This window comes from Phascolarctos cinereus, unplaced genomic scaffold, assembly GCF_003287225.1.
Source record: "Phascolarctos cinereus isolate Bilbo 61053 unplaced genomic scaffold, phaCin_HiC Scaffold_1;HRSCAF=81, whole genome shotgun sequence".
In the NCBI taxonomy this organism is placed as follows: domain Eukaryota; kingdom Metazoa; phylum Chordata; class Mammalia; order Diprotodontia; family Phascolarctidae; genus Phascolarctos; species Phascolarctos cinereus.
Window position 1 is genome coordinate 262126277 of NW_027555514.1, and position 25344 is coordinate 262151620.

The window sequence follows — 25344 nt, forward strand, 5'->3', positions numbered from 1 at the left end:
AAGCTGCCACCTCCATCTAGTTGCCTGACTCACTGGGGACTACTTTCCTGGGGCCTAATGCTCTGGCTATAACTGAAGGAAGAAAGGAAAAATTATAATGGCCTCCTTCTCCCATTCCAAGGATCTAGAATGTAACCCAGGGTTCAGTTTATAATTATGGTTTTCCCAGGACTGTCTAAACAGAAGGTGGCCTATGCCCTTGAGAATTCTGATCTGGTGAAAATTATTCACAGCAGTATGTCATAGCTCCAAGGCTCATATGGACATAGGATTCCCCGTGATCTGTACGGCAGAGTTCAGGTGCCAAAGTGGATCAAGTGTATGATTTGGAGTTAGAAGGACTTGAATTTGAATCTTGCTTCAGACACTTACTAGCTGTATGACTCTGGGCAAGTCCTCTCAGTCTCAATTTTCTCATCAGTAAAATGGGAATAATAATAGTGCCTACTTTATAGGATTTTTGTGAAGATCAAATGATGCAATAATGCTGAAGTGTTTTGTAAACCTTAAAGTGTTGTGTAAATGTTTGCTAGCATTATTGTTATTGATCCTTTCTAAGAGAATATGCAACGTTCTACCCTCATACTTTTCCAAATCAGAAAAAAGAAAGGAAGGAGGAATACTTTCCCAACTCTTCCCTGAGGCCAAGACAAGCATCCCCCTTTTTCAAGGTTAAAAGACTCTCAGTCTTTCACAGGTTCCTGTGAATTTGTTTCATCCCATAGTTTTCTTCCTCACACATGATATCCAACTATGCTGAGAAAATGGAAGCTTTGATGAGGGCAAGCAAGTGAAGGCAACTTTAGAGAGAGGCAGTTTCAGAGCACTGGGAATTTGAAAAGCTATCAGGTCTGGACTGAGCAGCCAAGTGTAGAATAGTGGGCCCCTATTGGCAAAGCAAAGGATCTTGTTGGTTTGCTAAAGCAGGAAGGGAAAAGGCATACAGACACAAATAAACTTTAGCTGACCATGCAATTCTTTGTATTGACTCTGGCTAGCAGTGTGATGATGGTTTATTTGTGACCCAAAAACTTGCCAATAGGAACAGATAAATAAGAAATATTCACTATGTGGAACAAACCTGCATTCTTCCATCACCAAGCACCCATGATCTTGGATAGAAACAGTGCATCCCTCCTGGATATATAGCTCCAGTACATAGCTGGATCAGTAGGTACTCTCAAATTAGAAACAACCAAGGTAAATGGAGAGAAGATGCCATCCCATGGGAAGCCTCACAGTTACATGTTACTTCACAGGTATAAAAACTCTTTGAAATGACTACAGCAACACGTGTTTATGGGGCTTTTTTCCCAAAGCACAGGTATTCAGGAAACCAGAAAGCAAAAAAAAAAAAAAAAAGATTAGTTTATGCCAATATGTTTTGGTCTACCCTCCTTATTTTGTGTGACAGGACCATAGTACTAGAGCTGAAAGGGACTTCAGCCACCATCTAGCCCAAACCCCTCATTTTACAAATGATGAAAATGAGGCCCAAGGAGTTTAAATGACTTACCCAAGGCCACTCAGGTAGTAAGATGGAGAGAAAAGATTTTAATCTAGTCGGATTCCAGAGCCAGTGTTCTTTCTACTGTACTATCATTTTTTTTAAACAGTTTTCTCCCAGTGATACCATATAGCAGTACATTATAGAATACTTTGCCTGCCAAAGAATTAAAATTGAGAATGACCCAAAAGGCAACGAAGAGACACAAGGAAAGTGGGAGTGAGTAGATTGTAGCATATTACCAACAATGTTTTACACTCAAGAAGGAGAGAAAATAATATATCATCAAGCAATGTCTGCTTGGAAAAGGAGGTGGGTCAGTCAAGAAACCCAAATAAGATGGATAGCCTGAGTGCTTCATTGGTACCCAATGGATGTTAAAAGACCTGAAGAAGGTCATCTGTGCATTGGGCAGATCCTCTTTGGAAAATATATTGAAAGAAAGAAGATAAATTGCACGGGATGAGAAGGCTTGGGTGGGTTACCCTGATGTTTAGAATGTCTTTCCAGTGATAACCTTTATAATATCCTTCTTGTGTTCCAAATTAGCAGGACACCCATGGATAGAACAGTTAATTTCTCTGTTCTCAGAAAATCATTCATTCCTTTCTCTCACATTTGTTATCTCTTTTTTTAATCCACTAGATTCTGTGAATTATTTTAAACTAAAAAAGAAAGAAAGAAAGAAAAAGAAAAATAGCCCATCAGATCTGCATTTCTAATCAGATCAGTCAATGCCTGCATCAATGTTTTCTGAAGGAGAAACCAAAAGGGACTGTGAAATGCCAAACAAGCTTTTTCCTAGCAATGGGTAATGCTTTCCTCTTCACAATCTATAATAAATATTCTTGACACTCACAGTAAAGCTTTAGAACCAGATTATACACGGGGCCATTTTTCCAATAACACTTCAGTGGAAGAGATGAAATATGTTGTCAAAATGGCAATAAACTCTTGAAATAAGACTTTAGCTTTGCATTCCACTGTGCACAACATGCATAATGCTGATGGCTTCAGTGTTGTTTCTTTCCAGGAAATTAATGCTTTAAATAATCATTGTAAAATTGGACGAGCCATTCCAGAAGGAAATGAGTAGCAGGCATGTTAATTCATAGAGAACAATGCAAAAGTGAGCTGTTGGTTTTAACACTCTGAAATTTCTATTACAACCAATAATGAGGATGTTGACTCATCATTCAAAAGGTTACAGCAAATCTGATGAGTTAATTTCCCAAGCATGGACCTATTTCCTTTTGGCAACTGCAAAAATCTACAGGCAAAGAATAAGATGATGAATTATCAGAAGATCTGGAGAGAAACCTTCCTACTTAAGAAATGTGCCTGTAGCCATTTCTTCTTCCATTATGGCACTAGATAAAAGGACAAAGGAATACAATTCCCATGACCCTCCCCAACCCATGTCTTCCAATCAATGCAATGAACAAAAGAGAACACCAATATCCCAATGTCAGAAGGCATCTCAGAGACCATGTAAGCCAATTCAGAATTCTGTTCTACAGCATTGGCAACAACTGCTCATCTGGCCTCTTTTTCTGCCTCCCTGAAACTTCTAACTACTGCTCCTAGTTTTTACCTAAGGAAGAACATATTTAATTTCTCTTACATTTGTGACAGCCCTTTGAATACTTTAAGACCACTGTCATGTCCCTTTTATGTCTCTTCTTCTTCAAGTTAAACTCATGTAGTTCTTGCCATCAATTCCAGTATAGTATAAATGGTCTCTGGTCCTCTTAATTATCCTGATCACACTCTGCTGGACCTTTCCAGTTTGTGAATGTGCTTCCTAAAATGTGCCATCCAGAACTGAACGTAATATTCTACCTAGTCTGAGCAGGACTGTTCTTTTGTCCTAGTCACTGTTCTTCTATTAGGATTAAGGGATAGCTTCCATTCCCCACACTATCACCCCAAATTCTGTGTCCCCCCAACTTCTAATTCTTTCTTCTTTTAAAAAATACTATTAAATCTCTCATTTCTATGATACCTCCATTTCTAAATATATCCCTCCCTCTTCCTCACGAATAGAGCTATCCCTTGTAATGTAGAACAAAAAAAGAGAGTGGAAGAAAAGCAATTTATCAAAACCAACCAACATATCTGCTGAGGGAGCAGCTAGGTGGCACAGTGGATAGAGACCAGTCCTGGAGTCAGGAGGACCTGAGTTCAAATCCAGATTCAGACACTTGACAATGGGCAAATCACTTAACCCCATTGCCTGGCCAAAAAAACAAAACAAGAACATATCTGCTGAGTCTGACAATACATATAAAATTCTGCATCCACGATCTCACACCTCTGCAAAGAAGGAAGGAAGGTGCATTTTCTCATATCTTAACCAAAAGTCAAGTTTACTCATTATAATTATGCAGCATTTAGTTCATGGAGAGATTTATTGTAATTTTTTGTTATTATTTCCATCTATATTGTTTAGTTATATACATAGTTCTCCTGGTTCTGCTAGCTTCATTTTGTATCAGTTTACATAAATCTTCACGTGTTTCTCTCTATTCTTCCTAGTTTCTCACTGCACAGTAATATTCCATTGCATTCACATATCACAATTTGTTTAGCCATTTCCCAGATTATAAGTACCAATTTTTTTCCAGTTCATTGCTACAAAACATGTCACTATAAATATTTTATTATAAATTAGACCTTTCTTTCTGTCTTTGACCTATTAAGCTGTATGCCTGACAGTGAGACCTCTGGATCAAAAGTGGGTAGACAGTGTGGTCACTTACTTAATATAATTCCAAATCACTTTCCATTGACCTTCCAGGGCTCTCTTAAAACTCCCACATTAGTCTGTATATAGCCTGTCTCAGCCTCCATGGAGGAAGATAAGAAATAGAAACACAAGCAGGAGATGAAGCCAAGTTGCTCCTCTAAACACCCTTATTCATTGAGGGAGCAGGAAGCCTCCTAACTAGAAGCTCTGAGGGAATACTTAAGACCAATTCATTCTAACTCATGTAGGATTGAGAAATAGAAAATCAGCTAAGCCAGGTCAGTAGAAGATAGCACCCTTAGCACCTGAAAAGGCTCTTATTTGTAGAGTGGTACTTTTGGACCCAGCATAAAAGAAAAGGAGTAAGAGCCTGGAGTTATTCTAGCCTTGGATGGGAAGTAATGGTAAAAGAAATGTAACTCTTTGAGCATCAAGACCCCAGTGTTGTCCCGCCACATTCTGATACTCCAGATCTGATACCCTATCCCTGGCAAAGGGAGCAACTTTGAGAGAGTATCTATGGAAGGAGAACTCTAAAGGATACCAATGTTAATGAGGAATCCTATAACATTGGCCAATAGCAAAAGGCATCAAATGGGAGATGAAGCCACAGCAATTGGAATAAGAAAATTCTAATTTTTACCCCCCCAACTCCCACCCAAGAGCAATAATGGCCACTACATAGGTCTCTCTTAGGATAGGGCAAGGAAGAGCCCACAAGAACAGAGAAAGGAACTCTCTTGACTCTTTATGACCTCCAGTACAAGTCTTTTCTGTGTTCTTTACTGTATCAATAAAACCTGTTCCATGTATGATGTCTTGTAAGTCCAAGTGCTTGTAAGGGTAACTGATGGTCACCCACTATTTCAGAATTGCCCCAGCCATGCTTCTTTCTACTCTCTTACTCCCTGACCATCTTCCTGCCAGCTGACTTGCTATATGGAATCCAAAGATCATGCCTTGGTCTTATTTTTACCTTCTGTTCTTCCCCACACTTTCTAGTTTGGGGACTATAATCACGTCAATTCTGCCATTGCTCCTGGATAGAGTGTGTCCCTCTTCTCTCTTTAGTTCAACTCATCATCCCTAAACTTCCTAAACCAAAATACCCTACCCTGGTCACTACTTTTCTCAATGTGTTGTCTTTTCCTATTACAATGTAAGTCCATTCAGGTCAAAGACCATCTCTGCTTTTGCATTTATATCACTGGGCAATTAGAACAGTGTTTGTCATATGGTAAGACATTATTAATAAATTATTTTCCTTCTTCTTTCTCTCCTCTCTTCACTCCTTCTTCCCTTTTTCTCTCCTTCCCTTCTTCCTTTCTTCCTCCTTCCTCCTTCCCTCCTTTACTTCCCTCCCTCCCTCCTTCCTTCCTTCCTTCCTTCTCTGCTTTCTTTTCCTTCCTTCCTTCCTGTCTATCTTTCTGTCTTTCAAGGTAGTGACTTAAAGTAGTATTCCCAGATGCCACTTGTGTGGGGACAAACAAGCCAGATAAAGTGAATGGTTTAAAAGTGACACTGGCTTTTGTGTCCAGAAGGAGCCTATATCACAACAATTACATTTTAATGAAGCTTAAGATGAGTTAGCTTTTTTTTTTTGGCTGCCATTTCACATTCTTGACTCATATTGTATTTACAGGAGGTTAAAACCCCCAAAATTTAGATAACCAGGAGAAAGATTGAGTTTCTCAGAAGTAGGGGGCTAAAATTAATGCATATTTCCTTCCATTAGTTTTCTCAACAAGCTTTACAACTTACCAAATAGACCAACGTGCTTTCAATAATACATTTCTTCGTTCCACTAAATCACAAAAGCATGCCAACCTACCACCAGGATTTGAGTTGAAGTCATTAAAAGAAAAAAGGCAGGAGAGAAAATGATATTCCTTATTTTTTCCAGGTTTCCATGGTACCAATCACCATGACATCTAGGCACTGTGACAGTCATGGTAACAATAATGCTCATCAAATCCAAGGGTTCACCAATTCTCTTATTAAGCCTCCCAGCACCTCTATGAGGAAGATGAGCCACAGCTGTGATCATCCACAACACACCCATGGAGAAACTGAGGTTCAATAGAGAGGACCCAAAGCAGACATAGCAATTGTCTCCAAATATAGGAAGTGCAGTATGTGGAAGGGGGATCACACTTATTTTGTTTGACCCAAATGGGAAGGACAAGGAGTAATGGGTGGGCATTGTTAAGAGGCCAGTTGAGCCTTTGTGTCAAGAGTGTCTTCTCAAAAACCTGAGCTGTCCCCGGGTAGAAGAGGCTGCCTCCAGAGATGGAGAAGTGGGGGTGGTGTGCTTTCTCCTTGGTGCTTTTCAAGCAGAAATTGGATAAGGACCTGTCAGGCATCTTCCAGTAAGTATTCCTTTCATGTGTGGATTGGTCTAGGTGACTCCTGATGTCATTTCCAACTCTAACATTCTCTGATTCTCTAAGAACCCAGGAATACCTACCGCCATGACACAATAGGCAACAGAATAGAGTTTGAACCCTAAGCCCTGCTTATTTCATAGCAAACCACATCCACCCTCCCCAGGAAATGTCTAACATTCAGGCAAGCACTAATGAGGTCAGAAGGTAAAGGGCACGATTCACCTTTGCTAGTACAAATATATGTCACTTTTAAGACCTTTGGATAAAAAACAAGTTTTTGATTTAATTTAATTCAGTGACTTCCAAATCCATATATCTAGCCCCCCAAATTGTCTCCTGAGCATCACTTCCACATTACAATAGCCAAAACAGTAGATTTGTAGTCAGAGGATGTGGGTTCAAATCCCCACTCTGTCATCCGCTGTTGTTGTTCAGTTAATCAGTTATGTCCAACTCTTTGTAACCCTGTGGACCATACTGTCCATGGGGTTTTCTTGGCAAAGATCCTGGAGAGGTTTGTCATTCCCTTCTCCAGTGGATTAAGACAGAGGTTAAGTGACTTACCCAGGGTCATACAGCTAGTAAGGGTCTGAGGCCAGATCTGAACTCAGGTCTTCCTGACTCCAGGCCAGGTACAAAATCTGCAGAGCTATCTAGTTGCCTCTTCTGCTATTTATACCTGCATAATTTGTGGAGAGTCCTTCCCCAGTCTGGGCGTTAGGTTCCTCATCTATAAAATGAGGAATTTGCACTGGATGACCTCTGAGGTCTGTTCCAGGACTGAGATGTTACGTTCTTCCCAATAATTACCCTGCAGGGTGTTTTAATATGCCCAATACAGAGTTCAATATCTTTATCTCTCCTTTTTTTCTTAACTCTCCTATCCTTCTGGTCAGTTTAGTTCACAACATCAGATTCACCTTGACCTTTCATTCTCCCTCACCTTCCCATCCAATTATTTGTCAATTATTGTCTTGTCTAACTCCACAACATCAAATCTGGTCTCAGACACTTACTCGCTGTGTGACCCTGAGCAAGTCACTTAACCCTATTTGCCTCAGTTTCTTCATCTGTAAAATGAGCTGGAGAAGGAAATGGCAAACCCCTCGAGTATCTTTACCAATAAAACCTCAAATGGGGTCCTGGAAAATCAGATACAACTAAAAACAACTCAGCAACAATAATAGCAACAACCACCTCTGAATTTTAAATGCCTTCACAATCTAGCTCCAGCCAACTTTTTCAAGCTTATTTTTTACTATTATTATTATTATCATTATCATTATTCATTCACTCTCGGTTTCAGTCACACTGGTCTTTGTGCTGTTCCTTGTACCATTCAGTTCTCTCTATGCCTAGAAAGCCCTCCCTCTTCACCTCTGTCTTGGAATCCCCAGCTCAAGCATCCTTTCCTACATAGGGGCCATTCTCAGACATCAAATCATTAGCGCTATCTACTCCCCAAAATGACTGTGTAATATTTTGTATTTACTCGTATTCATGTATTTGTTGCTGTCTCCAATGGAACATAAGCTCCTTGAGGGTGAGAACCTTTTCATCTTGGTCTCTATATCACCAGTGTTTTACCTAGTACCTAGCATAGTGAACACACTTTATAATTGCTTATTGAATTGAATTGAATTGGTTGAAAGGTGATGAATATTTTAGCCACAACTCACAAACACTATCTCCCAACAAAAAGGGGTTAGGAACAGAATAGTTCTCCGCCAGAATAGGTGGAGGGAGTACCTATATCAACACAATCAGGGATCCTGGAAATATTAAAGTAAGACATTCTTTCAGCCTCAGTTTCCTCATCTATAAACAAAAGGGTTGGACTAGATGAACTCTGAGCATAAATTTATGATCCCAAAATGAAGATAATATTAATAATAATAATAATTGCTATTATTATTAAAACAATGCTTTTAGATTTATGAAGTACTTTATATTCATTTTCTCACTAGATCCTTATGAGATATGTAAGACAAATATTTTATCCCCATTTTACAGATGAGAAAATTGAGGCTTAAAAGTGTTGAGTGACGGGGGCAGCTAGATGGCACAATGGGTAGAACTCTGGCCTTGGAGTCAGGACTGAGTTCAAATCCAGCCTCAGACATGTGACACTTACTAGCTGTGTGACCCTGGGCAAGTCACTTAACCCTGATTGCCTCACCAAAAGGCAAAAAAAAAAAGTGTTGAGTGACTTATCTATGATCAGACAGCTAGTAAGTACAGAAGAAATAATCTGGATCCAGGTATTCCTGACTCTGAGCCCAGGGCACTTTTTGTGACAGGATAGTAAAATCTGTACTGTGTTCCTCACATGGGTTGTGAAGAGGACCAAAGGGGGAAAAACTATTATATAAATCACTTCATAAACCTTAGAATGTTATCTGAATAAAAACTAATATTACTATTATTATATTAAATCATATCATACTCTGTTAGATCAAATCATCATCTTAGCCTTCATTTCCCTAAAACAAGAAATTCCAATTCCTATAATTTTTCATCACGGGTCATTTTTTCTCTAGACCATCTATTTTTGTTATCTTAGTGGCTCCCCATAAGACTTTCTTCAGTCATAGAACCTTGAATTAAAGACCAAGGTTAGATAAGGACTAAGTATAATGGGAAAGTTATTTCACTCTTCCTACATGCTTAGATCCCTAGTTGTAAATCCTCAGATCATGTTTGTTTTTTAAGCTGCATTGCTGATTCAGTGTGACATTGCTGGGATAGACTTAACTAAAATCCTCAAACAGCAGCCACGTGGGGAAAATCTAGAAGTAGAAGGAAAAGAGGGGAAGGATTTTCTTCTCCTGCCTAAAAGGGGACCCACTGCCAACATCCTTATGGATGGATGAAAAGGGAAAACAGTCAGTCTCTAAGTTTCCATTACATTAATGTGTCTTATCCAAATTAATCAATCAGCAATATTTATTAAGCACCAATTGTATACCAGGCATTATGCTGGGAATTGTTGATACAAACACAAAAATGAAACCATCCCTACCCTCAAGGATTTTTCATTCTATTGGGGGAAATGAAATGTCCTTTTTAAAGAATATATAGAATCAATGTTGTAAGATACAAAGTAATTTCAGAGGGTGGGGAGGCATCAGCAGCAGAATGAATCAAGAAAAATCTTGAGATCCATTTTGTTTGACTATGGATATTTGTTACAAGGGCTCTGTGGTTTTTTTCCACCAATTGGAGATTAGGGTGGGAAGGTAAGGGGGAATAGGGAAGGAAGAAAAAGGAAGGAAGGAGAGAGAAAGAAAGAAAAGAAAGAAAGGGAGAGGGAAGGAGAGAGAGAAGAAGGAAGAGGAGAAAGGAAGAAAGGGGCAATAAAAGAAGAAAGAAACAAAGAAAGAAAAAAAGGATCATTGAAACATCTTTTTTAAAATGCAGAAAATAGAACAGAAGGAAGGCCAAAAAAAGAAGCACACACAAGAAGCACAGCTTTGGAAGCTAAAAGTTACCTGCAATTTCATGTACAACACTCTTTCTCTGATGTACTATGTATGTGTTCAAACATCAGGCAGAATGGGCATTTGCATTTCTTATATACACACATATATGATATACATATATATATATATATATATATATAGATATATATATATATATATATATATAAGATATATATATACACATAAATATATGGGGGAGGGGATTCATGTACTAAGCAGGGGGCTAGAACAGCTAGCCTCCCAAATCTTTCCCACTGTGATTCCCATTCATTTGAATAAGCATTTATTAAATACCTACTATGTACAACAAATGATGATGGGAGCTGAGAGATAACAAAGAAAAATGAAAGTTCTATGACTTCGAATGATTAGTCATTCTGTGGAGGACTCAAGCAACCTGGGCAATCTGTCCTTATTTCCTTCAATGTCACAATGCACAATTTAACACACAGTAAGAATTGTGAATTCCTGCTGGCACAGCTGAAGTCAAATGTCTTTTGTTTCAGGAAGCTACAGAATGTGTGTTCAGCTCAGAATCAGCCTCTTTTCAACTAGCTTTTCTGTTGAATCTGATACTTCAAATTGACTCCTTGCTTCCTCTATACTTTCCCAGTTATCGATATGACAGCAGTACAGTCCCAAGCCAAGAAGATAACTGTAAGATAAGGGGGCCTAGAAAGCTAATCACCACGGATCCTCAGTTATAACAAGAATTGCATTAACTCCTAGGGAAAGGATCAGATGATGTGCCAAAGGTACAGTTGACAAAGTCAGCATCGCTCACTATGGATATAAATACCATCTTCTGTAGGACACTTGCCATGTGCCTCTCGGAACTAAATTAGTATTTTAATTGTCACATCAGTTATGGAGTCTGGTGGTGATGAGAGAGACATAGATATGACTGTGTTCTCAACTTGGGCTATTTATACATGTCACTAGGGCCTTAATTATTTGGTAGGAAGGAAAGGGAGAGGAGAGAGGGATGACTAAGGAATACATTCCCCTTCATGCCAGCCAAAGATGAAATTTCTACAGACTTCTATCTTCATCCAACTGAGATTGGCATAAAAATAAAATAAATCAATTGATCAACAAGCATTTATTAAGTTCCTACTATGTTTTCTGTACTGGAGATAAACACATATAACACACACACACACACACACACACACACACACACAAATCCTTACTCTCAAGGAGAGTACATTTTAATAAAGTAGGACAACAAATACATATATAATTATGTACAGAAAAAATATGAAAATAATAAATACAAAGTGGTTAAATATAATGGAGAAACAGAGGAAGGAAACTAGCAGTTGGGGGGTCTCAGGAATGGCTTCATGTAGGAGGTGGCATTTGAGCTGTGTCTGGAAGGAAATGGATAGATCCCAGACTCTATGAAATACTACCTAATTTAAGCCCTAGCATCCTCCAGTCTAATTCTACAATTACTATTCTTTTAATGAATTAAGGATCGGGGAAAGAAAAGAGGAAAGGGGAAATTCATGTTTTTTTAGTTATGTGCCTTTGCATGAGTGGGGCCCCATGATTGGTATGAGCTCCTTCCTCACCTCCATTTTGATGAATCCCAGATTCCTTCCAAGCCCAGATCAGATGCTACCTCCTACATCCAGATCCTGTTATTAACCCTTCTCTATCAAATCCACTCAGTTGCATCTATGTAATTGAACTTAAGATCCTTGAGGGCATCCACTATCTCCATTTTGTTTTTGCATAGTGCCTTCTACAAGGTGTTCAATAACGTTTGATGAATTACAAGCCCAAATATAAACAAGTTCACTCCCTCACTTCAAGTGAGAAGGCTTGTCTGCTCTCCACTATATGACACAAACTCACGACAGATATTAGTGGGAAGCTGTTCATGTGGGTATAGTTAGAGATCTTCCTAGGAGGACAGAAGCTCCATGTGTCTACATCCAAAGTATGGCAACAAATTTATTTCAATTCAGTGACTATTTATTAACTGACAGCTGCTTATAAGGCAAATACAAAACCTCAGAATGATATCTCATGTTCCAGTTACTGCAGGCTCACCACGTAAACAGAGATGTAAATACAAGATCATTTAACTAGTACATCTAGTAGGAGGTGAATGCTGAATTGATTTTTCCCCCCTTTGGAGAGACAATAGGTATTAAGTGACTTGTCCAGGGTCACATAGCTAGTAAGTGTTGGAGGCTGGATTTGAACTCAGGTCCTCCTGACTCCAGAGCTACTGCTCTATCCACTGTGCCACCTAGCTAGCATACCTAAATTGATTCTTGAAGTAACCTGCGGTCTTTGAGTGACACAGGAAGGAGTACATTCCAGGAATGGGAGGCAATCTCTGCAAAGACATGAAGTTGGGAAATGGAATGCTGAGTTTAAGAAACAGCAAGTTTGTCTGGAATGGAAAATGCATAAAGTGAGGGGATAGCAAACAAGTCTGGAGAAGTAGGCTGGCTCCAGAATGTAAAGGGCTTGAAACGCCTGCCTGAGGAGTTGGCAGTTTATCCTAGAGGGAGATGAGAGCCACCAAAGATTCTTTTGGAAGATTGTCTTGGCAGCTGTGGACAGGATTGACTGGAGAAGGGAAAGACTGGAAGCTGGGAGACCAATACTGCAATAGTCCAGATGAGCAGCGATGTGAGCCTTGCCTAGAGTGACCATGGAGAGGAGGGGATAGAGGTGAGAATCAACAAGACTTATGGAGTTACAGAGAGTGAAAACTTCAGGGTTGGGAATCCAGGTGACTAAAAGGATACCTTCAATAGGAAGAGGGAAGTTTAGGGGAGGGGTAGATTTAAAGAAGGAAAAGTTCCTTCTGAGTTAAAAGTTCCATGTGGAATGTGAAATGACTACAGACATCCAGGAAGAGATATCCAACAGAAAGCTGACCATTCACAATTGAAGCTCAGGAGAGAGATCAGGACTGGATACATAGATTTAGGAGCCATCTGGGTAGAGATGATACTCGAACCCTTGGAAATTGATGACATCTTCAAGAGTCTTTGTGCCAAGAGAGAAGAGGAGGGCGCAGGACAGGGTTTTGGAGAACACCCAGTTCAAGGAAACAAAGGTGGCTTTCTCTGTATCCTCAATGCACAGTGTCCGGCACATAGCAGGTGCTTAATAAATCCTTGCTGATTCACTAAAAAGAAACTGAGGAATAGAATCAGAAGACATGAGTGTCCCAGAAGCCAAGAGATCATAAAAATCACAGATTTTGAGCTAGATTTGAGGTAGGCATACATACATATATAAATATACATACACACATACATACACATGTATGTGTATATATGTATGTATATGTATGCATACATATACATACATTGACATATATACATATAATATGTATATATGTATGTGTGTATGTATTTTGTTGTAGTAGTAGTAGTAGTAGTAGTAGCAGCAGCAGCAGCAGCAGTAGTAGTAGTAGTATTAGAAGTAGTAGCAGCAGCTAACATTTTTATAGACTACTATGTACCAGGCACTATGTTAAGTGCTATATAAGTACTATCTCAATTGATCCTCATAACCCTGGGAGGTAGATGCTATTATTATCCCATTTTACAGATAAGAAAACTGAGGCAGGCAGAGGTTAAATGACTTGCCCAAGGTCACACAGCTAGTAAGTGTCTGAGGCTGGATTTCAGCTCAGGTCTTACTGACTCTAGGCCCAGTATTCTATCCACTGTGCCACCTAGCTTCCATAATTAGCATTAATATGTAATAAAGCCAATTTTATATTAAAAAATGCAAAACTCTTAGTTATAGAGTCTCTGTTTCTAAAACAAAGAAAGGCTGATGCTATTTGCAGAGAATCATTACTGGATTCCAAGGTATCATTACAGGTACCCAGCCTGGTGAATCGATTATACCCTGACTTACTCCTTATCTAGGTCTTCTACTCTTGTTCCTTTCTCAAATTGCTACTGATGGATCTCCTGCTATTTGACCCTGGTTCTGACTCGATGAACACTTTTGATCTTCACTCCCTCCAAACCTTTTCCCCTTCTTCCTCCTCTCCATCATCACTGATTAATTTTCAGCAAAGAGAAATTTGGATCTTAAGCACCTTCCTGTCATCATTACTGTATCTGCTTACATATTTTCCCTCCTCCCATATTCCACACCATCTATTTTTGACAATTGGGTACAAAGTGTATTTGTCTGGTTTTGTTTTTGCCAGTACAGAATTTCATCCTTGGTGGGCTACTTGTTACTAACAATTGCAGCCCTGAGAGGCTAAAGTTCTGATGAAAGAAACTGCGAAACAGAGAGTAACACGTCAGTTATCTCATCAAGCCTTTAGAGGTTCCACTCTAGAGGACAATGAAAACCAGGAGAAAATAGCACTCCCCTTAGCCATATGCAATCAGCTCAAACCTTCCCTATATTTAGGAGGAAAGACTGAGATGGGAGAATGAAGGAAATAAAATAAATAGCAATGATCCTGGCAGACTGCTGACAGTATACTTAGCTCTGAATTACGGCTGGGTTTCATGCATCTTTTACCATCTCATTCAATGTCTCTTAAAACTCATGTAGGGATGGGGGCTAGAATATCAGCCAGCACTTGATCACCTCTCTGACTTCTTGGATTATAATTAGGATCCTTCTAAATTTACCATCTTCCCTGGGGAGCAGTAGAAGAAAACTACCCAGAATAACCACTGTACATCTCATGAAACAGACTGTACAAGTTTTAACCAATTTTGTCAGGCTTCTTTTAATGAGGTCAAGTTTATTTGGTCATCATGGCGGGGGAAGTAAATTTAGAGAAATTGTCCCTAAACACACGACATCTCAATGAGAGCAAGTACTCCAAACGTCCGTGAAAAAAATTATCCATTTGAACTCTTTTGCAAAAAATGACCAGTACTGAAAATAAAAATAAAGAGTATTCACTGGGTCCTTTCGTATTTTACTTTGAAGTCCTGAACAGTCAAACATATTAACAACATTGGCTAATGATACTACTTTGCATTTGTATGATGCTTTCAAAATCCTTCCCTTATTTCATTTGTTATTAATAATTATATTGTGATCTATGGAGAACAGAAGAATTCATGACCAAACAGGAGATAGAGAACATATGAAAAGCAAAATGGATAATTCTGATTACATTAAATTGAAAAGTTTTTGCACAAACAAAGCCAATGCAATTAAGATTAGAAGGAAGGTAGAAAATTGAGAATTTTTACAACCAGTCTCTCTAGTTGTAAAGGCCTCATTTCTAAAATATATAGAGAATTAAGACAAATTTATAAGAATACAAGCCATTCCCCAATTGATAAATGGTCAAAGGATATGAACAGACAGTTCTCAGATGAAGAAATTAAAGCCATCTATAGTCATATGAAAAAATGCTCTAAATCATTATTGATTAGAGAAATGAAAATCAAAACAACTCTGAGGTACCACATCACACCTATCAGATTGGCCAACATGACAAAACAGGAAAATGATAAATGTTGGAGAAGATGTGGGAAAATTGGAACACTAATGCACTGTTGGTGGAGTTGTGAAATGATCCAACCATTCTGGAGAACAATTTGGAACTATGCCCAAAGGGCTATAAAAATGTGCATACCCTTTGACCCAGCAATAGCACTTCTAGGGCTATATCCCAAAGAGATCAAACAAATGGGAAAAGGACCCACATGTACAAAAATATTCATAGCAGCTCTTTTTGTGGTGGCAAAGAATTGGAAATTGAGAGGATGCCCATCAGTTGGGGAATGGCTGAGCAAGTTGTGGTATATGAATGTAATGGAATACTATTGTGCTATAAGAAATGATGACAGGATGACTTCAGAAAAACCTGGAAAGACTTGTATGGTCTGATGCTGAGTGAAGTGAGCAGAACCAAGAGAACGTTGTACACAGTAACAGCCATGTTGTGAGATGACTAATATTGATAAACTTAACTCTTCTCAGCAATACAAGGATCTAAGACATCTCCAGAGGCCTCATGATGGAAAAAGCTATCCACATCCAAAGAAAGAACTATGGAAGTTGAATTGCTATCATTTTTTCTTCTCTTCTGTTGAGTTTTGTTTCCTCTTTCCGATGGTTCCTCCTATTGGTTTTAATTTTTACTTACAACATCACTAATGTGAAAATATGTTTAATAGGAATGTAAATGTATAGCCTATATCAGATTGTGCGCTGTCTTGGGGAGGGTGGTGGGGAGGAAGGGGGAGAAAAATTTTAAACTCAAAAGCATATGGAAGTGATTGTTGATAAATCAAAATAAATTAATAAAATTTAAAAAAATAATTATATAGTAACATATTAATAGCAGCTGATATTTATATTTTCCTTAAGGTTTACAAAGGCTTTACAAACACTATTCCACTAGAATGTAAGCTCCTTGAGAGTTGGATTTTTTTTTCATTTTTTTATGTGTATCCCACAGTGTCTGCACATGGTAGGTGCTTAATAAATGTTTGTTGATTGACTGTCTCATTTAAAATATCCAACTATCCTACAAGTTTTATTATCCTCATTTTGTAAATGAAGAGACTGAGGCTCAGAAAGATTAAGTGACTCATTCATGGTTACACTGGCAAGTGGGAAAGAAAATAACCTTGGAGAAGGCAGTTTGAGCTGAGTGGTTGGTTAGAAACTACATTGTGAGAGATTGAGAAGTGAGTGAGAGAAGATAAATGAAAGGCAGTAAACAGAACCAGCTTTTTCTAGGAAAGGGGGTAGAGATATTTCATGATAGCTCAAGAAGATGGTAGAGTCATCTGGATTTTTTTAAGGATGGGAGAGACTTAGAGGCAGCATGGAAGGATCCAATAGATAGTGGCAGAAAATTAGAGAAAGAGAGTATGCTTATAGATACAAGCTTCTAAAGAAAATGGGAGGTCATGATATCAAGGACACAAATAGAGGCACTAGTCTCCATGAAGAGTAGGACCATCTCATCATCAGAGACTAGAACAAAGAAGAGAGAAAAAAAGGATGATGTTGAGGGATTTTGAGATTTAGAACAGAAGAGACAGAGCTCATGGTAAATAGTTTCCATTTTTCTCAGCCAAGTATGAGTCAAGGTTCTCTATTGAGAGGATGGGGATAGGAGATAGTGTGGCAAGTGTAAGAAGAAAAGATTTTAAACAACCACTGGGGGGAGGGCAGTGATGTGTCAATTAGAGAAGGGTAAATGGATTATCCTGTAGCAGTGAGAGCCCAGTTGGCATCTGATATACAAAGAAGGTAGATGGTGGGGGTTAGCAAAGCATGAGTGATGATAGAACAAGAAGACAAGGTTTTCAAGGTTTTCTCTTCAGTGAAGAGAGTATAAAGTTGAACTGATTAATTAAAGGATGAAGATTGAGAAAGAACATAAACAAAGCAAAGATGGCCTGGGAGTGCCTTAAGTGATGGAGTGACTAGAGGTCATGGTGAGCAAGAAGCAGAGGGTTAAGAGGAATGAGGTATTGACTAAGCGGTCAACAGTCACAATTCCAAAGGACCAGCTTCCAGGAGAAGCATGCTGCTTACCTCCTGACAAAGAAGTGATGAACTCAAATTGGAGAATGAGACATACATTTTTAGATGTGACCAAGCAGGGAATCTGCCTTGCATGTTGTTACTCATAGTTGCCTTTTTCTTTCTCTTTTCTGTTTTAGTGGGAGACGGCAACAAGAGAAAGGAGTTGGGGGTGGGAGGGGTAGAGAAATTAAATGATTGAACAAATCAAATTGATTCTTTTTTTAAATGGAGGGGTCAGGCACAGGGAGAGATACAAAAATTGGAGATTATAGTCAGAAGAATTTCAGAGTTTTTAGTTGTGGAAGTGAAACATTTATTGGTGACAGTGAGCTTATGAATATGACCTTACCACAGTGCCTGGCACATAGTAAGCACTTAATTCTGAATAACTGATTGATTGATTAACCTGGGTGTGACTGAGATACAATAAAAGTGCAGAGCATGGGAATTGAGAAAGTTAATAAACTGAGAAAACAAGGCTTTGAGAAGACATAATACAAAGGTTGAAGCCTTCAAAGATAGAGAAGACACTGTAAGCCAGAATAAAATTCCTTGCTAAAGGAAGAAGAATGACTTAGCTCCAGATATGGTGATATATCTAGACAGATATATATTTCCTCAAAGGAGGAGAAGTTGATGAGTGGTGGAGGCAGGGGATAGAGATTAATTCAAAAGGGGTCAGGCCAAGGCTAAGGTCATAGCCATGTAAGTACATGCAAGCAAAGAGCACATCCAGACGAGAGGCATAACAAAAATAGGGAAGTCCAGAAATGAAAAAGATGTGGGGGAGGTGGGGGAGGTTATTAATTCAGTTTTGAACATATTAAGTTAAAGGTTCTTGTGGAATATCCAAGTGGAAAAGTTAGAGACACAGGGCAGGAGTGAAAGTGAGAGAGGAGGTTAGATATTCATGTTTGTCACATCTCCTATTGAACTGCAGCTCAGAACAATTAGAGTTAAAGAAGCCATTATTTAGAAAGAGAAAATTACGTTTTGCCTCAAGGTAAACAACTCAAATCCCAAAGGGCTCCTGTTCATTTCCAAATACAAAGACCACTGGAGAATGTTTTTGGAAAGATGCAAAACGCATTCACATATTTAGCAAAATCAATTTCCTGGATGAAATAATACAGTGTACAGCATCTCTAGTTTCTCATAATAATGGTAAAGATGAAGAATTTTCATTTGGACTATGCTATCCCAAAATTTTATTTGTTTTCATTACCTGCAAAATGTCCGTTTTTATGAGTGCTTGAGATCTTCCTTAGCATTAGAATGTTGGCCCATAAAAAAGGACCATAAAAGCTTCTTGGAAGTTGTTAAGCAAAAGCAAAAGCAACCAGTGCTCTCTCTTCTTCCTCTTTTGAAATTTTTTCTATGTGCCTATGCCCGGAAAAAGAGAGTTCAATTTGATTCTCTTCAAAAAACATTTAATAAGTGATTACTCTGTACCTAGGTAGCTGGGTAGTTTAGAAGACAGAACGCTGGACTTTGAGTAGAGAAAGCCAGATACTGACTAACTTCGGGATGCTTGGTAAGTGACTTAAACTCTTTTGAACTCAGTTTCCTCATCTGTAAAATGGAGATAATAATAGCAGCTACTCCATAGGATTATTGTAAAGATGAAATGAGGCAATAGGTGATTCTGGAGGAGAGAGTGAGGCTGACAACTTTGAGCATGTTGAATCCAATTCATGCCCAGTCAAGACATCACCCTTGTGATGTCACTGGTACTCTTTGAGAAACCAAGGATGAACAACAAGAGATGTAATAAAGCATTTTGCAAACCTTAAATGCTATATTGTGAACATTATTATAAGAGAAAAAGGCATGTTATCACATTAACTAGAAAACTAGCCTCCTAGTCAGGAAGCTTTTGAGTCCTGCCCTTAAGGCATGCTGGCTAAGTGACCATGGGTCAAGTCACTTAACCTCTCAGTGCCACAGGCAACTCTTTGAGACTATGAATGATAGATGAGTTGCTGACCTGCAGCAGTGGAGGGAGTTTCCACACCAGAAGTTCTCCCACACTGATGAAAATTAGTGTGGATGCCTCACACAGACTCACCAAGCATATTTATATCACATTCATATTTCCCATATTCTTCATATTTTGTCAGAATAAATCTGAAAGATACTATCCAGTAATAATTTCTTTCTTCTTTGGAGCCATTGTTGTATGTTTATTTCAGGGAGTAGAGGGGGTCAGTTGTCCATCCTTTCCAAGCTTGCTTATGTAAGGAACACATGTTTTTAGTGGACCCCTTGGGCAGGGGGTCTGATTGAGACAAAAGGGGGATGGAGCCCTTTGCAGAACACCATTTTTAGTCATATAAAACAAAATACATAAGATTACAAGAAAATCACAAATTAGTAAAAATAAAGATGTAATTTTTTCCTATCCAAGTTCACTACCCTCTGAAAACCACCAGAGTCTATGTATCATCCTAGGTTAAGAGCCCCTACTTTAGACAACAGGAATCTCAAGGACATGAAAAAAGGCCTAGAGAGAAATCACAGTACAATGGAAAGAGGACTGATCTTCAAATCCTGTCCCTGAGGCTTCTCACCTCTGGTACCTAGGGCAAGCCACTCAGCCTTCTTGAGCCTCAGTTTCCTCATTTGTAAAATGACGGAGCTAGTATAAATGCCCTCTAACTTCCCTCAAAGCTCTAGTTCTATGATTCTAAATTCAGAAATTGCTTATCTTCCTAAGTATATTAAAATTATTTTATCAGTTCTATGGCTATGTGTGAACCTTCAGGAATCCATAAAAATTCACTATCCTGTCTTGGGGCTTATTTTATTTCTCAAATCACCTGGCCATGAAAGCCAGATTTATGGACATGACTGCTCTGACCTGGTATCTCCTTTGCCTTAAGGAACACTAGCCCTGTTAGCAGCAGGCCCCAGACTCCCCCCTCCCAGAATCATCTCCACTCCTGATTTATTACCAGTTCAATCCAGTGAGGCCCAGAATTAACTTATTAATAGGCAGACTCCCCTATTTCCAGCTGGGTAAGAACAGGCAGAAGACAGGTGTCAGCCCTAGTCAACACCTCCTGTTTTATGAGCAGACTCGATTTAATTCACAATTTACACCTCTAGAGAGGCAGAGAGAATAAAAATAACTGTGTTTGTGTTTTTTTTCCTTTTGACTTTCTCTTCTCCCCTTTCTCCACTCCAAATCCATTTTCACTAATGAGGTTTCATTTTATTTCCATTCCTCAATTACAAGCTACAACACTGCAGTGCTTTCCGGGGAGGCTGTACGAAATAACTAATGTCATTGCTCACACAAGAAGAGACCGTTTTTTCCGTACTGCTAACTCCTCTCCCTTCCTGAACCAAGCCCCAGGCCTTTCTGCAGCTTCTGCGTTTTCTTGTAAGGACAATTCCTCTCTCGGAGAAGAGAGTGATTATGATCTCATCTCTCATAAATCTTCTCTGGCTTTAAAGCAACAGTGGAAGCCTTCTGCCGATAAGAAGCATTGAGAGGGGATTAATGGAAAGAATTTTTTCCCAGATGTTTGGGTCAAGTAAGTGAGTCGTTAATACATTGGTCAGGATCTTTGGACTTATCAAACACTATGATACTGCATTTATTTTCTTCTGTATGTCACATACCCAATATGTTCCACGGATCCCTCTCTATTCCTTTACTCTCCAGTTCTCAAACTTTTTTGTCTCAGGACTCCTTTACCTCTTAAAATTATTGAGGACTCCCCCTCCATGAGCTTGTATTTTTATGGGTTATATCTAATAGTATTTACTATGTTAGAAATGATCAATGAATCGATAAATACTTATTAAACACCTACTATTGCACTGGGCTCAGTGCTAAATATCTTCGTATTAGTATGCAATTTTTTTTTTCACCTTGAGGACCCCCTGAAAGGGTCTAAACATCTCAGGGGTCCCCTGGGATCCCCAGACTGTACTTTGAGAAGCACGGCTTTGGCCACTACCAAATCATCTCGATGCTTATTGTTTTGTTTCTGGTTTTAATCTGTAATCCATTTTGTTTGTAATCTTTGTATTGTTTGTGATCTGATACTGTTAAGACCCCTTCTTACCTCCTTTTTTTTATGATTTCCCTTGAGATTACTGACTGCTTATTCCTCCAGATAAATTTCATTATTATTTTTTCTAGCTCTATTAATCTTTTGGTAGTTGTATTGGTATGACACTAAATAAGTGTCCAGAGACAGTTTCTGGGAGAGTTTAACAGAAAACTGGGAAGACTTCCATGAACTGAGGCAGAGTAAAGTGAGCCGAACCAAGAGAACAATTTATAGAATAATAACGACATGATAAAGACAAATATTCTGGAAGACTTAAGTATTCAGATCAAGCAATGACAAAGGATTAGTCCAGACTGAAGACCACTTTAGAACACAGAAATGATAGATTCAGGGCACAGAATAAGACACACATTTCTGGACATGGTCAACATGGGAGGTTTTTTTTGTTTGGTTGGTTATGTGTATTTATTAGGAAGTTTGTGTGTTGGTGATGGTGGTGGTTATTCTGGGGGGAGAGGTGGAAATAAAGGGTGAGAGGAAGAAAAATGTTCATTAATTGAAAATTTTTAATTTAGGGTGGCGCAGTGGATAGAGAACCGGCCCTGAAGTCAGGAGTACCTGAGTTCAAATCCGGCCTCAGATCAAACACTTAAAACACTTACTAGCTGTGTGACTCTGGGCAAGTCACTTAACTCCAATTGCCTAAAAAATAAAAATTTTAAAAAAAGAAAGTTTTTAATTTAAAAAAGACTAAGATATAGGCATGTACATGGCTAAAAGGAGAGGGAGCTTACAACTTGTTTTGAATTTATGGTATACAAAAGACAAAATTCTTATAGCAACACCCAGACTTACAAATATGAAAAAAAAAGTTATTTCCTTAAATTTAAAACAATATGTATTATCAGTATCACTGGGAAATGCTGTTACTGAAAATTAACATGTTTGCTGCCATAAATCTTCCATTGCCTTAAAATTCCATCTAATCAACCCAAGTCCATATGATTGGCCAAAAGTTCTTCAAACACTTGCAACTAAAAGGAGATGGTTAACATGGCAAGGGAAGGCTCAGAAGTCTTGATATCCTACAGTAACTGAGTAGTTCTCATTTGAAAGAAGGGCAGCTACGTGGCACCATACTGGGTCTAGAGTCAGGAAGAATCATCTTCCTGAGTTCAAATCCAGCCTCAGACACTTCCTTGCTGTGTGACCCCCAGCAAGTCACTTAGTGCTGTTTGCCTCAGTTTCCTCATCTCTCAAATGAGCTGAAGAAGGAAATCGCAAACCACTCCAGTATCTCTACCAAGAAAACCCTAAATGGGGTCATGGCAGTCGGACAAGACTGAAAAACAACTCAACAACCTCTGGAGGAGAGATTAGATTTACTTTGCCTGGCATCCCAAGGATGTCAGGAAAAACCTCCTAAAAATTAGAGTTGTTCAAAAAGAGGTGAATAGAGATGCCTTAGGAGGTGGTGGGTCTTCCTTTATTGGGGGTCTGCAAGCAAAGACTGGATAACCACCTGCCAGGTAAAGCGCAACAAGAATTTTTTTTTCAGGTGTGGATTGATCTCTTCTGATTCCAAAGTTATGTTATTCTGTGATCACCTTTTGCTGGAACAACTCAACCATCCTTGGCTGTTCTGAATACACAGACACACGAATTTACCTCAATGGACTCTACAGCAATGAGATGTACTGAAAAGAGCACAAAATTTGGAGACAGGGAAGCCGGGTTCCAATTCTGCCTCTGGTATTGATTACCTATGTGACATGTAACCTCCCAGTGCCTCAGTTTTCTCATCTATAAAATTGAGGGCTGGACTAGATGGCCTCAGAGGTCACTTCTAGGTCTAGGTCTTTGGTCCTATGATTCTAGAATCCTAGGTCATATGTTTCCCAGGATACATTAAGAGTACAACCTTGGCACTACAACTTTGCAATGTGGAACAGTCACTTTAAGAGTTGCTCAATCCTAACCAGCAACAGTGGAATCTGACCTTGGCTATCCATGGGAGTGTACCCAAGTGTATTTGAGGGGTGGGGGAGTGGAACCTACCCAACCACACAATGCCTTGTTCCAATATCTACCCACAATGATATGATGACTCCATTTAACTCCCTAACTCTCCACTTCTAGAAGAAAAAAGAGTTGTTCTTTATTTTCCCCTCTCCTTCCATCCCTGTAAGAGAAAATAAAGTATCTCTATGTCACTTTCATTTGGCAAAATCCAATACCATGGGCCATTTATGTGACGCTTGTCCCATAATGCTGGGTAATTTCCTCTCTTAATAAGAAGCCAGGATATTTGCAACCTTTCCAAAATCATCTAAAAAGTTAATAACCAAGCCAGGACTGGAGTCTATATTAAATCTAAGCTTCTGACTTTATCTTAGTCTACTGGACCCTTACTCTTAGAACCCAAAGGTTAAATTCATGAAATTCAACCTTCAAACTAACTTTCAATCCCTCTAAAGCCAAAGGAAGGAAGTTTGTGTCTCTATATCCCTAGCACTTTGGACTGGAGCAAATTAAATCAAACTGAAATGAACAGCATTGAATTTGACAAAAGGAAAAACCCAGACTCTGAGCATAAATGATATACCCTATGTCACAGACCAAGCCTAGCGAATATTTTTCATGGCTTTGGAAACCGGGCACTTACCCAGACAGACCATAAAAGTCAAACAAACAGACAATGCTTGTTATGCCAACAAAATTTTACTGGATTCCATTCAGAAGGTCAAAGCTGAACTTTAAACTTTGGCTCTTAAGCCTCCATAAAAGCCTGAAGAATGGTGCTAAAATCAGAGCAACAGAAATTCAGCTACCCCTCCCTTTATTTTTTGAAACTTTCAGGACTCCCGAATGGTGTCAGATGAGCAAGATATTGCAGTTATCTGCTTACAGTGGCACTGACGTAGGCTGGGGGTACAAATGCCAGACTTTCCCAGAATGCCTCAGGAAAGAACCTTGAATACTCGGAATTCAGAAACACTGCACCAAAATATGAAAAGTCACAGTTCTTGCCTTTAATCAATTTAGTTCCTAAGGCAACAAGATAGTTGGATAGACAGATAAATAAATGTTTTTATACATATATGGAGAGGGAGAGAGAGAAAAAGAGAGAGAAAACTCCTTTCATTTTTTATGAGATTTTTTTTCCTTTGCTTTTGTCTTTAATATGAACTTCATGGGGTCTAGAATCGTTTGGACAAGTAAACAAATAACAGTTAAGAATCTAGAATGTCAGGGCAGCTAAGTGGCACAGTAGATAGAGCATTGGCTCTGAAGTCAGGAAGACCTGAGCTCAAATCCAGCCTCGACACATAACACTTACCAGCTGTGTGGCCCTGGGCAAGTCACTTAACCCCATTGCCTAGCAAAAAGAAGAAGAAGAAGAAGAAGAAGAAGAAGAAGAAGAAGAAGAAGAAGAAGAAGAAGAAGAAGAAGAAGAAGAAGAAGAAGAAGAAGAAGAAGAGGAATCTAGAACGTCTCTTTGCATTTGCTGTCCTCTTTACTACCTGAAATGGTCTCTGTCCTTGTCCCCATTCCTTGGAATCTCAGCTCAAAAGCCCCTTCCTCCTCCATGGAGTCTTTTCCTGTACCTCCTAGTGGCTAGGTCAGCCCCCACTCTGCTGATCCCCCCATTACTTTTTTTATATGTGTATATGCCATT

General features: G+C 39.0%; 1 long non-coding RNA gene across 1 annotated transcript; it reads left to right on the plus strand.

Moving 5' to 3' along the window:
- Positions 1-6272: 6272 nt before the first annotated feature.
- LOC110221745 (uncharacterized) lies at positions 6273-21451 on the plus strand. The gene is made up of 3 exons (XR_002328219.2): positions 6273-6625; positions 19097-19174; positions 20879-21451. It is a non-coding gene; the product is annotated as an uncharacterized LOC110221745 (long non-coding RNA).
- The last annotated feature ends 3893 nt before the right edge of the window (positions 21452-25344 follow it).